We start from the raw sequence: 17556 nt of genomic DNA, 5'->3' as shown, positions 1-17556 counted from the left end.
GAAAGAAGTAGATTAAAAAAGAAGGACCCAGTACCGGTAAAGAAAACAAAGAGGCAGCTTTCAGAGAAGAAACTTCAGAAGAAGAACAAGACATTGATGAATTAATATTACAGGATTCCAGTGATGATGACCTAACAACTTTGCTGGAAAAAGAGAATGCTAATGACGATGATGATGGAAACTCTGAAGAAGGCATAAGAGAAGGAAATTATACACTTGCCCGTTTTGCTGGAAAGAAGAAAGTTTCACATTACATAGCAAAAGTGTTGAGTGTTGATGAAGAAGAGTGTGAAGTCCAATTTCTGAAAAAACTTCCTGACTCCAACAAGTTTGTTATGGCGAAAGATGATGAATATAGTGTGCCTTTAAGTGACATAGTCATGAAGCTACCACCTCCCTACCAACAAGATTAATCTAAGAGACAAACTTTCCAACTACAATTCGCAGTTGATTTCAGTAGTTATGATGTAAAGTAGATCGATTTTGTGTTTGTTGTCTGCTTAAAATGCATTATTGCATGAACATGTTGCAAAGGAATTGTATCTTTAATTTGTTTCCTATTATATTCCAGAAGTTTCGTGATTTTTAGATATGTACACTTTGCATTCATATTTAAGTTTATCCACAATTTGTATTCTTGTTTCTTTTCTTCTAGGCTAAAGTTATAATGTGACCCAAGGTAAAACATCGGGTGACCCAAGGTACAACCTCATGTTATACCTTGGTCCATTATACTTGTATACATTTAATTGAATATAAAAATTATCAGAGTAATTAAATTCGTAAATAAAGATTATCAATGACATCTCAAAGAGTAGCTTCATCTTATTTTATAATTTGGACAACCTAATAATCATACTATGGTAAAAATAGAAACTAAATGTAAAAATGACCCAAGGTACAACACCTTCCCCTATAGATTCAAGAAAAAATATTTGGCATTAAAAAACATTCAAAGGGAGCATGTTTCATTATTACGGAAGCAAATAACTTTCAAAATGTCTGGTATTCTTCATTCAAAATACTGTAAATCTGAAAAATTTGTATTTGAACGTCTAATGAGCTTAGTTTGCAGCATTTGCTGCACAAGCCACTAGTAGGTATATATTATTAAAATAGCTGCGTATAGCCTACTTCTTGGAAATATCCGAATGACACAACAAAATACTGTCACAAAATTGTATTATTGTTTCGATTTAGGATTCTAGGAACATGTATAATTCAGACTGAAATATTCTATCACACATAGTATTTATTAATGTATAAGTCTACACAGAAATTCTTCGAAAACATCGTAATTTGTAAATCAAATATTCTATCTTCTAGCTTCAATGAACGTAGCAAAGCATCAAAAACGTATATACATTTTCAAAGAATATTCGTTTAACTAGGTCTACATGAAATTCCAGAAAAAGAGCCAAATTTTGCTATTTTCCCCGCACATGTCTACAGTGACAATGTGCTCTGCAGATAGGCCTATAACAACAACAATTTCCTGTAGATCCTGAGGAGAAAAAAACTGGAACCCCTAGTCGCGGCGTGTAACTAACTTAACGTCAACTGGGAACTCGTACAGTAAGAACATAAAATATTACTCACTTTCGCATTACATATACTGTTACATACTATACGAATATATATATATATACATATTTTTTACCTAAATATATATATATATGTATATGTGTGTGTAAAATACATGCTGTATCTCAAAATTATGGTATGTAAAATAGAGTTTAGAATAGTTACATCGGATTCTAGAAATATTATAGTATTGTTAAAAATATTTACGTATAATTCTAGATAATATCTAAATCGTACAATAAAATACTGTCACATATTATGATATATCAATTTAAGATTCTAGGAAAATCTATATTTCAGGATGAAATATTCTATTACACATAGTACAGGGACATAATTTTATTTTTACTTCAATTTTTATTGTACCTGAGTTTTTTAATGTACTTCACTCCCACCCCTTCTACTAAGGAAGTTCCAACTCCACATAGAACCAAGACCGCAGATAGTAAGCAGTACTGAGTTACTGAGTATAGTACGTTCCAGAAATATGTTCGCGTTTTCCAGTGACGAAAGAGCTTTCAATATTGAATCATATTTTCGCACAGGTACTGTCCGTTTGCCTACGTCGCATCCCGATTTCCCCCACCTGCTTCTGCTCGCCCCTCTGTAATAGCTGGGCTGTCTTAGCTCTTTTCTGAAAACATTAATTTCTCTTAGGAATTGGAAGTTTACGTAATATTATACAGCTGTTTAATTTAACTTAAATAAAAGGGCCTCGTTAAGTAATTATCTGTCACGTGATTTCCTCCCTTTCTACAATCCTGTGGCATAACCACTTGGACGGACAGTAGATAGCATGTCTGAGTAATTTTATATTTTCGGGTCGGGCAGAAGTGAAGATTGAATTTACAGTACGTAGAGTAGGTACAGAATTATTTCAACATGAGTTACTAGTACGAAGGACGAAACTGGCAATTGGAATTAGATGCAATAGTCTATAGTGCGATAATATGCACAAAAGAACTGAAGCCTGTATCGAAATGAACGGCCACCATTTTCAAAATTGTGTTTAAATATTCATATTATGATTATTTTTCAATTTAACTTCTTTCTCTATATTGTACGCTAATGTGCTGTAGACAGTATAATATACACTGCATTATGAATACGTTCGCATGGATAACTCACTTCGTGAGTAAAAACACTTATTCTTAATACAGTACTGTACTTTGATTAAAGAAAAACCTAATGAAAATTATCAAACTCAAAATCGCGATATTTCCTAGTTTACGTAAATGGATGACTACTTTTCTTCCTTCCTATACCTAGTAGAGTGATTTGTGTTTTACGCCAGTATCATCGAACTCCAGTCTTGGAGGGGGGAGCAAGCGGTGTTTCCGGTTCTCTAAAGGTATAGACAGGTTAATATTAAAAATGTTAGTAAAAATAAAATGATGTCCCTGTATATACCTACAGAGATTCTTTTAAAACAACGTAACTTCTGAGTCAAATATTCTATCTCTTAGCTTCAACGAACGTATTAGCGAAGAATCACGAAACTATATATTTCCACAGAATATTTGTTTACCTAGTCCTATATAGAATTCTACAAAAACAGTCATAAGTTTTGCTATTTTCCCGCACATGTCTACAGTGACAACGCCTGTAATGTGCTCTGCAGATATAACATCAACAATTTCCTGTAGATCCCGAAGGGAAAAAAACTGGAACTCCAAGTCGCGGCGTGTAACTAACTTAACGTCAACTGGGAACTCATACAGTAAGAACATAAAATATTATTCACTTTCGCATTATATAATACTGTTACATACTATATGAATATATACATACATTTATCTAAATATATATGTATATGTGTGTGTGTAAAATACATATCTTATCTCAAAATTATGGTATGGAATATAGAGTTTAGAATAGTTACATCGGATTCTAGAAATACTCTAGTATTGTTAAAAATATTTACGTATAATTCTAGATAATATCTGAATCGTACAATGAAATACTGTCACATAATATAATGTATCAATTTAAGATTCTAGGAAAATCTATATTTCAGGATGAAATATTCTATTACACATTGTATATACCTACAGAGATTCTTTTAAAACAACGTAACTTCTTAGTCAAATATTCTATCTTTTAGCTTCAACGAACGTATTAGCGAAGAATCACAAAACTATATATTTCCACAGAATATTTGTTTACCTAGTCCTACATAGAATTCCACAAAACAGTCATAAGTTTTGCTAATTTCCCGCACATGTCTACAGTGACAACGCCTGCAATGTGATCTGCAGATATAACATCAACAATTTCCTGTAGATCCTAAGGGGGAAAAAACTGGAACTCCAAGTCGCGGCGTGTAACTAACTCAACGTCAACACTGGGAACTTAAAAAGTAAGAACACAAAATCTTATTCTCTTTCGCATTATATAATACTGTTACATACTATATGAATATATACATATATTTATCTAAATATATATGTATATGTGTGTGTAAAATACATACCTTATCTCAAAATTATTGTATGGAATATAGAGTTTAGAATAGTTACATCGGATTCTAGAAATACTCTAGTATTGTTAAAAATATTTACGTATAATTCTAGATAATATCTGAATCGTACAATAAAATACTGTCACATAATATAATGTATCAATTTAAGATTCTAGGAAAATCTATATTTCAGGATGAAATATTCTATTACACATTGTATATACCTACAGAAATTCTTTTAAAACAACGTAACTTCTGAGTCAAACATTCTATCTCTTAGCTTGAACGAACGTATTAGCGAAGAATCACAAAACTATATATTTCCACAGAATATTTGCTTACCTAGTCCTACATAGAATTCCACAAAACACTCATAAGTTTTGCTAATTTCCCGCACATGTCTACAGTGACAACGCCTGCAATGTGATCTGCAGATATAACATCAACAATTTCCTGTAGATCCTAAGGGGGGGAAAAACTGGAACTCCAAGTCGCGGCTTGTAACTAACTCAACGTCAACACTGGGAACTTAAAAAGTAAGAACACAAAATCTTATTCACTTTCGCATTATATAATACTGTTACATACTATATGAATATATACATATATTTATCTAAATATATCTGTATATGTATGTGTGTAAAATACATACTGTATCTGAAAATTATGGTATGTAATATAGAGTTTAGAATAGCTACATGGGATTCTAGAAATATTCTAGTATTGTTGAAAATATTTACGTATAATTCTAGATAATACCCTAATCGTACAATAAAATACTGCCACATAATAATTTAAGATTCTAGGAAAATCTATATTTCAGGATAAAATATTCTGTTACGCATTGTATATACCTACAGAGATTATTTTGAAACAACGTAACTTCTGAGTCAAATATTATATCTCTTAGCTTCAACGAACGTATTAGCGAAGAATCACGAAACTATATATTTCCACAGAATATTTGTTTACCTAGTCCTACATAGAATTCCACAAAAACAGTCATAACTTTTGCTAATTTCCCGCACATGTCTACAGTGACAACGTCTGCAATGTGCTCTGCAAATATAACAAACAATTTTCTGTAGATCCTGAGGAAAACACAGAGCCCGGAACTCCAAGTCGGCGTGCAACTAACTCAACATCAACACTAGGAACTCGTAAAATCAGCTCTGGAATCGTCTTACCTGCAGCAGCGAACGACGACGCCGGCAGCAGCGATGGGTCCACGATATCACTTGCTCAAGTGTTGTTGACCTCACACACAGCGTCGAGTGCACCACCCACGAGAGCGACGCGTCTGTTCATCCGACGCCGACACCTTGAGTCGCGGATCTGAAAGGCTGGCGGGTGGGCGAACTAGCGGCGCCTCCACTAGCGCCTCTACCGGGCGTCTCTCCGAAACCCGTAGCACTGCAAACATGGGAGGAACATTAAGAGAGATATGTTTCGTCTAAAACCACAAGCAAGCAAATACTCGTATATGTACCGAGCCCTTAACATGAGCACGAGGCCCTTCTGCAGAATTACATCTGCCCTTACAACACACATGCTTCTATCTAATAGAGATTTTCTCTCACATTGCATCTCTCCCACCCCCTCCACCCAACGTATAACTTAGGGGTGAGAAGGGTATCAGATGTGTTGTTGTCAGCAGAACTTGAAGGAGATGGAGTACACTGCTCCGGTGGGAATACTTGTAATATAAAGTTCATACGCTGTTGTAAGACAACTGTCGGAATCGAAAATAAAAAGTTCTTTCAAGAATACGATGCTTCTTTATGTTACATCCCTTTATGTGAAAGAAAAGCAACTTTTCACTACAGGTGGCCCAGGAACAAGTCGTATTTTCTACGATAGGAAGGAAAATTTTCCTATTTGTGTCTCTAACAATATCTGTCTTCAATTCAAATGGCTGCTCAGACGTAAAGCAGGTAAAGCGTGGGACAAAAGCGTGTACAGTTGACCATCCATGTGATAACTTCGGAATACACTTAGACCACTCATTTAAGCCCAATGTGAAATCTCCAGAGTAAACTTAGGTCACCGATATAGACCCATTATTAAAACTCCAACTAAAACTTAAACCATCAATTCAGACCTAATGTGATAGGCTATTCCTAGAGTAAATTTAGTTTACCAAAAGATTGAAAAAAGCTGGGTTTCCAGTGAAAGACCTGTCCTTGGGCAGAACACAATGAATGAATGAATGAATGATGAAGATTCTCTATTAAAACTCGAAAGGAAACTTATACCAACATTTCACACCCATTATGATAGGCTACTTCCAAAGTAAATTTTACTTACCTATATAGATCCAATATTAAAACTCCAAAGAAATCTTAGACCACCAATTCAGACCTAGCGTGGTAGGCTATTTCTAGAGTAAATTTAGCTGACCGATGTAGACATATTATAAAAACTCCAGAGAAAACGTACACCACCAATTCAGACCTAGCGTGGTAGGCTATTTCTAGAGTAAATTTAGCTGACCGATATAGACATATTATTAAAACTCCAGAGAAAACGTACACCACCAATTCAGACCTAGCGTGGTAGGCTGTTTCTAGAGTAAATTTAGCTTACCGATATCGACCTATTATTAAAACTCCAGATAAAACGTACATCACCAATTCAGACCTAGTGTAATAGGCTATTTCTAGAGTAAATTTAGCTCACCGATATAGACCCATTATTAAAACTCCAGAGAAATCTTAGACCAACAATTCAGACCTACCGTGGTAGGCTATTTCTAGAGCAAATTTAGCTTACCGATATAAAACTCCAGAGAAAACATAAACCACCAATTCAGACCCATTGTGATAGCCTATTTTTTGAGGAAATTTAGCTTACCGATATAGACCTATTATTAAAACTCCAGAGAAAACGTAAACCACCAATTCAGACCCATTGTGATAGCCTATTTTAGAGGAAATTTAGCTTACCGATATAGACCCAATATTAAAACTCCAAAGAAATTTTAGACCAACAATTCAGACCTAGTGTGGTAGGCTATTTCTAGAGTAAATTTAGCTTACCGATATAGACATATTATTAAAACTCCAGAGAAAACGTACACCACCAATTCAGACCTAATGTAGTAGGCTATTTCTAGAGTAAATTTAGCTTTACGATATAGACCCATTAAAACTCCATGGAAAACTTAGACTACCCATACAGACACATTGTGATGTTTGTAGCCCTAGTATAGGCTATCTACACGAAAAATAAATAATACTAATTTCTCGTGAATTAACAACAATATTAATAACAGTAATAATAAGTATTATTATAATTATAATAATAATAGAACTAATTGTACCACATCTTTTACATTCTCATACTTGGCATAAATTGTAATGACGTTTTATAGTATATTGCACCGTATTGTTTCATGTAACACTTTTGAACAAATTAGACACTTTATATTTTCGTCATATTGAGGACATAAAAAAACTGTTACTCCCATTCTTTATGAAATTTTCGCTTTTTAGAGGTAAGTAGTTTTGAAAGCGACTTTGTATTCCTCCACGTATATATCAGTTAATAAGCAACTAAAAGAGATAGGCCCTATTAGACACTGAAATCTCAGCGGTGGTAGGGAGTTGAGTCGACGTCAGAAATGAGTTGTAAACAGATTTACTATATATCACGATTCACGTTTTGGCCACCAATGCCGTAAATTGTTATAAAACCTGCAGACCAGTATGAAATGGGATCTTACTATAAATTTAACACTGGACTGCTCAACCCCTTTTGGACATCGTTACTGCTCACCTGGGGTATGTTGTCACCCCACGACTCTTTAGTCCTGCCTCCCTCCATTACAGGTAGACTAACTGAAACTTTTATTGTCGTTGAATAGGCCAAGTTATTATTAGATTATTAGACCAAACTACAGAAGAAAATATAGTCACCTGGGGTGATTCTTCACCCCGGGGAGCATTGCAGGGTTAAATATTATGTACAGTGGAACTCCACAAATAAACACAGCAACGGTCCGAGTGCGAGACGAGATACGAACGCTGTACTGCGGACATTGGTAAACATAAGGGCTGTACAATGTTTTTTATGGCGTGCAGACCGAAACATAAATAATTAACGTACATACTTTTAAATAATATATTGTAGTACAGGGTGATTCAGACCACCCGTAAGAGTCATTTATTTCGGAATCTAGTGCATTAAAATTTTCGAGAAAAAAATATTTATTACTAAAGCACATGTGAACTTTCACTTGAGCTTGATTTCATCAATGAATCTTAACAGGAAGTACAAACTTCTGGAGGAAAAACTGTCTAAATGTATCTACATACAGGGTTTTCATTTCAAAACATCCCATTCTAAATAACTACTTATTTAAATTGAATTCAATTTAAACAAAAAAACACGCAAATTTAGATATTGAGGGGGAAGTCTTAAACCAAGCTTAATTGCAATTTAGATTTCAACTCCTACCCCACACATTGAAATTTCAAACGGCGCCCCTATATTTTTATACTTAAATATGAAAGAGCATTCAATTGTTTATACACCTCATTCATTTGTTTTCGCATCTCTTCTATCGTCGCCTGGCAACCTGGATTATTGTTATAGTTGGTTAGAAATAAAAAGAATAAAGATACAAAAACTTAATGAGCATTTCACGTAATAGTTAGGTTTGGTATTAAATTATTTTAAAACTAGCCGTACCCGTGCGCTCCGCTGCACCTGTCAGAAATAAATATAAAGTAATTACATAATTAAAATAGGACATTTGATCCAGGGAACATTCGTGTTTGATAGAAGGATAAATTGTTTAATATGTTACTTAATTTAAATTGCATCCAAATAATTAAAATGCGATAATTTTGGTCCAGAGACACTCATTTGGTGCAATGACAATTCCTTTAACATGTTTCTTAATTTTTATTACATGCAACCATAGTTTAATGAAGATTGACATCATTTAGATTTAATGTGTATATTTTATTTTACTTGTTATAGGTTTCCATTCAATTATGGTAATAACTTAATTTCAATCCTTGTTTTCTACGCCTATTCAGTAAATGGCGTTTGGTCCACTGAACCCTTCAAATAACTTATATTATATTATATTATATTATATTATATTATATTATATTATATTATATTATATTATATTATATTATATTATATTATATTATATTATATTATATTATATTATATTATATTATATTATATTATATTATATTATATTATATTATATTATATTATATTATATTATATTATATTATATTATATTATATTATATTATATTATATTATATTATATTATATTATATTATATTATATTATATTATATTATATTATAATATATCAGAAGTTACTGTAATAACATTATAGCATTATGTCCATCTAGAGAAACTACACTTTCCAGTGGTGAAATAATAATTAATTATACAAATCGGTTAATTTAGCTTCCGATATTACTTCATACAAACACAGAAACATTCTCTGTAGGCTATCTTTCATATCTTTCGATTGTTGCTGTCCAAGGCCCCTAACAGACGAAGTCGTTTGTTTTTTAATTCATTACACGACCTTAGATGGCAGTTATTTTAATTTTAAAACTCATTTATCTCATTAAATATCAGTCCTATCAAACTTTTTCAAGGAATAAAACTTATCGCAAATTATTTTTAAAGAAACGTTTGTTATGTAACATTTTTCACAAAAATCAATAATAAGCGAGATATTTCGATTTATTTAATTCAGGCCCCCTTATAACCCCCCTTTTAAGTAATGTATTTTGAATGCCATATAGCCTAAAATTTATATTCCAATTTTCATCGAAATCCGTTCAGCCATTATCGCGTGAAAAGGTAACAAACATACAGACAGACAGGTAGACAGACAGACATACAAACAAAAATTTCAAAAAAGCGATTTTCGGTTTCAGGGTGGTTAATTATATATGTTAGGGCCAATTATTTTTGGAAAATCGAAAATTACCAGAAAAATTTCGGCTACAGATTTATTATTAGTATAGATGGTTTATACTCTTCAATAGAGATCATAAATCATCCTTATTGATTAAATTGAGGAAATTTCACAAAATAAGCTGTGTTTTCATCCTACAATTAACTGATAATAACAAAGCTTCTTATAATCACTACAGAATGCCTCGTATTTAGATGAATTTTGTTTTATGCCATGCACTGTTCTGATCGAAATGTCAAATTCTTGAACGATGGCTGTGATTCACGTTTTTCAAACCGTTCCAATATTTGTAACTTCTGCTTCAACATAAGCACATATTTTCTGTTACCTGCCTTGCTGCCAACGTGTACGAGTATTTGCACACTACTGCACTGGTTAGCCCTGTACAGCGCGGGGAAGGGTGCGATGACTTCCCTTGTATCGTGAAGTATACGAGAGTGAGCGTCTATTTGTGGAGTTCCACTGTACCGGGAAAAAAAGGAGGTGTTTATACTTCAAATACGTGAAATTAAAGTAACAATTTTAAATATCAGCTTGCTGCATTTAATAACTGGGAGCAACAGCTGAAGAGCAATGAAGGATCCAACACAGTTCCATGAACCTACAATTCCACTTTACTTGCCGGTATTTGAAGTCGCTGCCCAGCCTGAAAAGTATATTGTTCTATCATATTGGATAATGACAGCCTATGAGCATGGATATTTTAAAGAGAACTTTTAGTACTGCTAGTATACAAAGCAGTGATCACAAATGTGCAAAAAAGAGCTTAAAAATAAAACCCTTAATTTTTTATCGATTCCAACGGAAATTGAAATGGCTGATCAAAGTACAATTACACCAACACACAAATTCAATTCAGATTTGTTCATTCGTTCTGGAATCATTCTGTGTGGACATTCAACGGTTAGGGTTAGGTTAATAGATACTTCGTGAGCGTGAAAAGGGAGGGATGCTATTTTGGCACGCATTTTAGCAAAGTAGGTTATCGTTATGCGTAACACAGGACAAAGTTATTCAATAATTTTATTATGTTCCTGACAAGCTTCAATGTAGTTTTCATCCTATTGGGTGATTGAAACTTATAACTCTACATTGATATGGTAACATTTATTCAATAACATTCTATGTATATGTAGGTTCATAATATCTTAAGTTTTCCGAAACTTGTTTGTAAAATTTCATTTTGTTAAAGTTAGGAAGTTCTTTCTTTATAAAATATTTAAGTTTATTTGGGTTTTCATTGGATTTGTTATTTTCATATATAGTAACAATTATTGCAGTTAGAACGTTGTATTTTTTTCTTTCGCTGTAAATATGTCTAAGAGGACGTATTTGACGAACACAGATATAGAAATGAGGTTTATTTGAGAGTTACTTACTGAAACTGAGGATGTTATTCAGCAGCCTAAAGAGAAAGATGTAATACAAAGAAAGTAGGGAATCAGAAGAAGAACAAGGTAAAGTCTACTTCACCCCTTTGAATAATTACATCACTTTTTATAAATACTTATTCTTTTTATAAATATACTATTTTGAGCTGTAACAACATATGAGAAAATAATAGGTTTCTAGTTACCTGCTGCACATAAATATTTATTATTTTAGAATTTCGGTGCGTATGAAGGCGTCCACGTTCAGGGACAAAAATCGAATGCTTGTTTCTGTTTACATGAGTATTTGTGTATGGTACAGCTCGCGCAAAAGATCTGAAAGCCTGGCTGACATCACAGGGAAGAAGCGAGGGGGGGGGGGGCAGATTGCAAACAACAACAAATACGCTCTAAACATGTAACTGAAAACATTGACCTTGAGCTGCTAAACGGAGTCTTCAAGCTCTGCTATCCCTTCCATTCCATCGCCACAGCTGAAATCACAGTCATCGTCATCATCATCGCTGATACCACCGAGATTTATGATAACTGCGTCTATAACGTCATCAAACAGTACTTTCCGGTCCATATAACGTTGTTATATATTTTTTAAACATTTTCACAAAGAGGACGCAAATCGAATTCTGCTCACATAGTTCTCTTTCTGAATTAATTTACAATCTATGTTTCTGGAAGCAATTCATCCCTTCACTATCGACCAAATGTTGTCGATCGGGCTTAATTCGGGGTGAAAAGGGAAAAGTCTAATTGGGATATGCCCGGCACTTTCAAGAATTTCCGTAACAATAGGTCTAAGTAATTGCAACTTATAAACACTTAAACTAACTGTATGTACACAATTGAAATATATATACACACACGCACTCTTACTCTATATAGGGCTGTATGATTTAAATAACTCTATATAATCTATATACACAATTTCAATATCAATATCATATATGCACGCACGCATTCTAACACTATATACACGATTTTTCTGGTAGAATATTACATACACTTACAAATGCTACAACTGAATATTTCCGTAATATAATACAGGAGACTACTACAAGCGCATATTATAGCGAGCAAGCGACTGACTGGCAAAGAGAGAAATGTTTTGCAAGTGGAATATATGTCTGACAAGAAAATGTTATCTACCGTTTAAATCTCAACTGTCTCAAAGCTTTCAGATCTTTCGCGGCAGCTGTACACAACTATGCATTATCATATTACATGAACGTAGTAAATAAACTTAGAAGACTTATTTCTTTTGTATCTGCAGAAAAATTGATTAGTAAAATGTAAATAAATTTAATAAAACTGACATAAAAAACCTTAATTCATAACGATTATAAAAATATATAATTAACTTACTTTTACTCCAGAAAGAGTATAAACTCCGTGAAACTGACCCCTGCCATTGGTATTAGTTGGTGTGATAATGGGAGTGTTAAATTGAGTCCTAAGAGCCAATTCAAGGTCGCGAGTGTCATAATATACCTTTTAAATAATATTTATTCTATCTCACTTTTTTACTTCTATTTGTTTATTTTCTCCTTAAAATTTTCTTGCTCACTTACGGCTTTTAGAGAACCCGGAGGTTCATTGCCGTCCTCACATAACCCCGCCATCGGTCCCTACCCTGAGCAAGATTAATCCAGTCTCTACCATCATATCACACCTCCCTTAAATCCGCTTTAATATTATCCTCCCATCTACGTCTCGGCCTCACCAAAGGTCTTTTTCCCTTCCGCCTCCCAACTAACACTCTATATGCATTTCTGGATTCGCCCATACGTGCTACATGCCCTGCCCATCTCAAGCGTAGGATTTAATGTTCCTAATTATGTCAGGTGAAGAAAACAATGCGTTCAGTTCTGTGTTGTGTAACTTTCTCCATTCTTCTGTAACTTCATCCCTCTTAGCAGTACCATATCTTCAAATCTTGCTTTATTAATTGAAGTCCTCCCGGAAAAAGCATATAACAGGTTTAAAAAGTAATTTTGAAACATTCATTTATAACAATAAATTATTACATCCAATAGCCGAATAAACTTGTATCCTAGATTAGTCAAATGGTGCTAGTAAATATAGGCCTAATGAAATATGCCCTAAAATTATTTTTCTTTCTCCTAAAACGTAAATTATAGTTGTGTTGCTTACATCCTTATTCCGGGGAGATCTTCAATTATAAGAGTTAATTTCTACAAAATTGTAATTTATTTTGTGCGAGATCGTGCGTATTTGCTTGTTTTCCGCACAGAACCAATACGCGGTAAGTGTGAAATACCACATTCAGTATTCCCAACCTAACACACATAACAATTTCCCTCTTCTTACCGCTTAAGCGCGACATTCATTTTACTGCTTTAGGCTTTTAACATATTATTTTTAGAGACGTTTAACATAGTAATAATTATAAATTGGAAACTTACCACTGCAATTTCACCTAAATTGCAATGTTAATTATTGTTTTTAAATATTTGCAAAAATTAAGTAAAGTCTACTACTCCACGAAACTTATTGCATTCCTGATACAAGTAACATTAAGGAAGCCGTGAAAAAATCAACGAGATTCCAGATGTCGATGTTATTACTGCAATATGTTATATAAATATTATTGTTAAAATATTAAAATGAAAAATAAATCATTACATAACCTTACCGTTTGTTTTAAGTTCGCATTTATAGACTGGGGGAAAAAAAAGACAGGCGTATATCACGGCCTGCTGGAGTATAGATATTTTTGTTTTCTAAAGTTGCCGTCATTAAACAGAAACCAACATGGAGATTTCATTGCAACTAATTAGAAATTCGTCTTTTAGGTACGTAATAAACGATCTTCGCACAAAATAATGTACGATACACGAGCGGTATGTTTGTTTTCATGTTCTCTGAAATTAAAAAAGCTCTACTACGTTTCGCTTTTTCAATCTTTTCCTCGAACATGAAAACGTCAACATACCGCTCTTGTAACGTATATTACTATTAATTACTGTATTGTATTTATTTACATTCTATGGTATTCGTACATCCATTCACAGCTACAATATGGAGCATTTTTTATTTTAGTAGGTTATTTTACGACGCTTTATCAACATCTTTGGTTATTTAGCACCTGAATGAGATGAAGGTGATAATGCCGGTGAAATGAGTCCGGGATCCAGCACCGAAAGTTACCCAACATTTGCTCATATTGGGTTGAGGGAAAACCCCGGAAAAAACCTCAACCGGGTAAATTGCCCCGACAGGGAATCGAACCCGGGCTACCTGGTTTCGCGGCCAGACGCTCTGACCGTTACTCCACAATATGGAGCATGTCAAAGAGTCTTAATACTACTATAAAGTCTTCATTATAATCACAGTCTATTTGAAATATTATACTGTATACAGAAGAGTTTTACAATATACTAGTACAACACAAGGGGTTGGAATCGATACATAATACAAGACAAATATTCATGCAGCGTCGTTGAATGTCATACCTTCAGCTTTAGAAGGAGAATAGAGGGCGTGAGAAATTAGATACTTCTTTAATTTGGCCCTAAATAATCTTATATTTTGAGTTTGATTTTGATATCCATAGAGAGGCTATTAAAAATTTTTACTGCCATATAACACATTCCTTTTTGAAGGCACGACAGACTTGCCGATGGAGTATGAAAGTTATTTTTTGAGGACTATATGCCATGAACTGTTGAATTAGCTACAAAGTTTTCACGATTACATACGAAGAAGTTTATTAATGAAAAAATATACCAACAAATCACAGGCATAATTGCAGTGTTTTAAATAGTCCTACACGATTCCCTAGATTTGAAACCTGCTCTTATTCTAATTACTCTTTTTTGTAGTAGGAATATATTGTTACTATCTGTAGAATTTCCCCAGAATATTATTCCAAAACTCTTTAACGAGTGAAAGTATGCAAAGTATATTGTTTTACTATCTCTTGCATAGATCTAAAAGCAAAACATGCTGAATTTAGTTTGGGGGTAATTTATTTAATATGATTTTTCCAATTTAATACATTATCGATTTGTAAGCCAAGAAATTTGGTTGTTGTTGTTGTTTCTATTAGGGACCTGTTGTTAATTATTGCGCTTGAAATTTTCGGGGTTGAATTTGGACAGGATTTAAATTGGATTATGTTAGTTTTTTGTTTTAATTAATTTATTGGCTGAGAACCAGTCACTTTATTTTAATTATACTTCAGGGGTAAATATAGGCCCACTGTTGTCCGCTGTACATTCTATAAAAATACCAGCAATGTTTTGACTGGTTCAAAATGAAACAACGGCAGTTTCGAAGTTGAAAGTACGAGGGGGAGAGGGAGGATAATGCAGTCCGTCGATCTGATAAGCGTCGCTCTTCGTAAGGGTAAGCGGAATGAGGGGAGGGCATTAAATTTGTGTATTTTATTGAAAGCAAACACAATATGAAGAATGTTCTGTTGAGAGGGCTGATTCTGCAATTCGATTGACAATGCCGTGAACGAACGGCCTTGCTGATGCAATTACAACTTCCTGGTAGTCATCATTTCGAAGATCCGCGAGGGTGACACCATCGCACGGCCATTGTTATGCCATGAATTGTACATTCAAGCCATTGTAAGAGCGTAGTGCTGGTACGCACATTTTTCATCACCAGCGTGGAATAAAGGAAGGGATGTGTGATACTATCTGCGCCCGTGGTTTGTATAGGCATGTAGCATGTGGGGAATACAAAAATACGGGTGTTGTGCTTTCAGAATGAAACGGAAAGCTCGCATAAAGTACAAATTATTGGCAATGCTATTTTTTTTTTCGTTGGTGCTGGAGCCAAGCCCAGACATGTAACCACCGGGGAACGTACTGGGGAGTCGCTGGGAATATGGGAACAGTCGCTTATCGTAATTTTTATATCCCTCGTACATGCTTAATATTGTTATTAATGTAAAGGTCGAAACGTGTACCGGAGAATTGCCGCAGGAAAATTAAAGTTTCAAAATCGATGTTCCGCGTGAAGTATCTGCAGAAAAAGTAATAATAATAAATAATTGCATTTTTATATCTCTGACTTTCAGTACCTGATACAAACCGAAGAACAGAATTACATAATGTAGTACATGCTCGAAATACTGAAAAATGGTTTACACAGACAATCGAATTATTGTATTAAATTATTTATTTAACGATGTCTTGTATTGTGTAGTTTACGCACAATGCCCGCGGCTTCCAATTATCAACTTGCATTATACTATGCAAATCTAGTCTTTCGGGTAAGGCTCCCGGGTATCGATACCCGGCCCCGGAACAATTTTTCCCTTGAAATTACTAAAATCTGCTTTACAGGGAGCCTTACCTGAAAGACTAGATTTGCATAATATATACGTCACTGTGTACGTTAACAGAAAACCACAATTCCAAGTCACACAGAGATTGTGTGCACTCGATGTGGGTCTCTGGCGTTTCGTCAGCCCACGCGAGTTGTGTGGATATAAAGGGAAAAATTGAGACGGTGTCGGGTGGAGTTCCCGGGTAGCTCAGTTGGCAGAGCGCTGGTACGTTCAACCAGAGGTCCCGGTATTGATACCCGGCCCCGGAACAATTTTTCCCTTGAAATTACTCAAATCTGCTTTACAGGGAGCCTTACCTGAAAAACTAGATTTGCATAATATATACATCACTGTGTACGTTAACAGAAAACCACAATTCCAAGTCACACAGAGATTGCGTGCACTCGATGTGGGTCTCTGGCGTTTCGTCAGCCCACGCGAGTTGTGTAGATATAAAGGGAAAAATTGAGACGGTGTCGGGTGGAGTTCCCGGGTAGCTCAGTTGGCAGAGCGCTGGTACGTTCAACCAGAGGTCCCGGGATCGATACCCGGCACCGGAACAATTTTTCCCTTGAAATTATTTACATTATACTATTTCCCAGCTATTCCGCCGAGTTAGCTCTCTGGTAACGTGTCTGTCTCCAGACTAGCCGGCCCGGGTTCGATCCCGGCGGGGTCAGAAATTTTCTTGCGACATTTCTACCTCAGGACTAGGAGAGATGGCGGTGCACAACTTCTAATCACTAAATTGTGCACCAATATGCCTGGGTTAAATCCCAAATCTCTCCGCAGTGCATATAAAGGGAACAGTATGGCATAGTTGCGCCCCGCGGTCAATTGGGAGGCCCGGCATGGCAT

At 34.7% G+C, this 17556-nt stretch overlaps 1 protein-coding gene across 4 annotated transcripts in view; it reads right to left on the bottom strand.

Moving 5' to 3' along the window:
- LOC138696913 (uncharacterized) overlaps positions 1-17556 on the bottom strand; it is a 2004918-nt gene that overhangs the window by 1537217 nt on the left and 450145 nt on the right. For 3 of the 4 annotated variants that reach the window (XM_069822391.1, XM_069822394.1, XM_069822395.1), the window contains exon 2: positions 5233-5458. The gene's annotated coding sequence lies outside the window, so the exon portion shown is untranslated. Of the gene's footprint in view, positions 1-5232; positions 5464-17556 lie in introns of those variants that run through there. The other variant, XM_069822393.1, reaches the window with a different exon arrangement.

Source organism: Periplaneta americana, chromosome 3 (genome assembly GCF_040183065.1).
Source record: "Periplaneta americana isolate PAMFEO1 chromosome 3, P.americana_PAMFEO1_priV1, whole genome shotgun sequence".
Classification (NCBI taxonomy): Eukaryota; Metazoa; Arthropoda; class Insecta; order Blattodea; family Blattidae; genus Periplaneta; species Periplaneta americana.
This window is presented reverse-complemented; position numbering and strand designations above follow the sequence as displayed.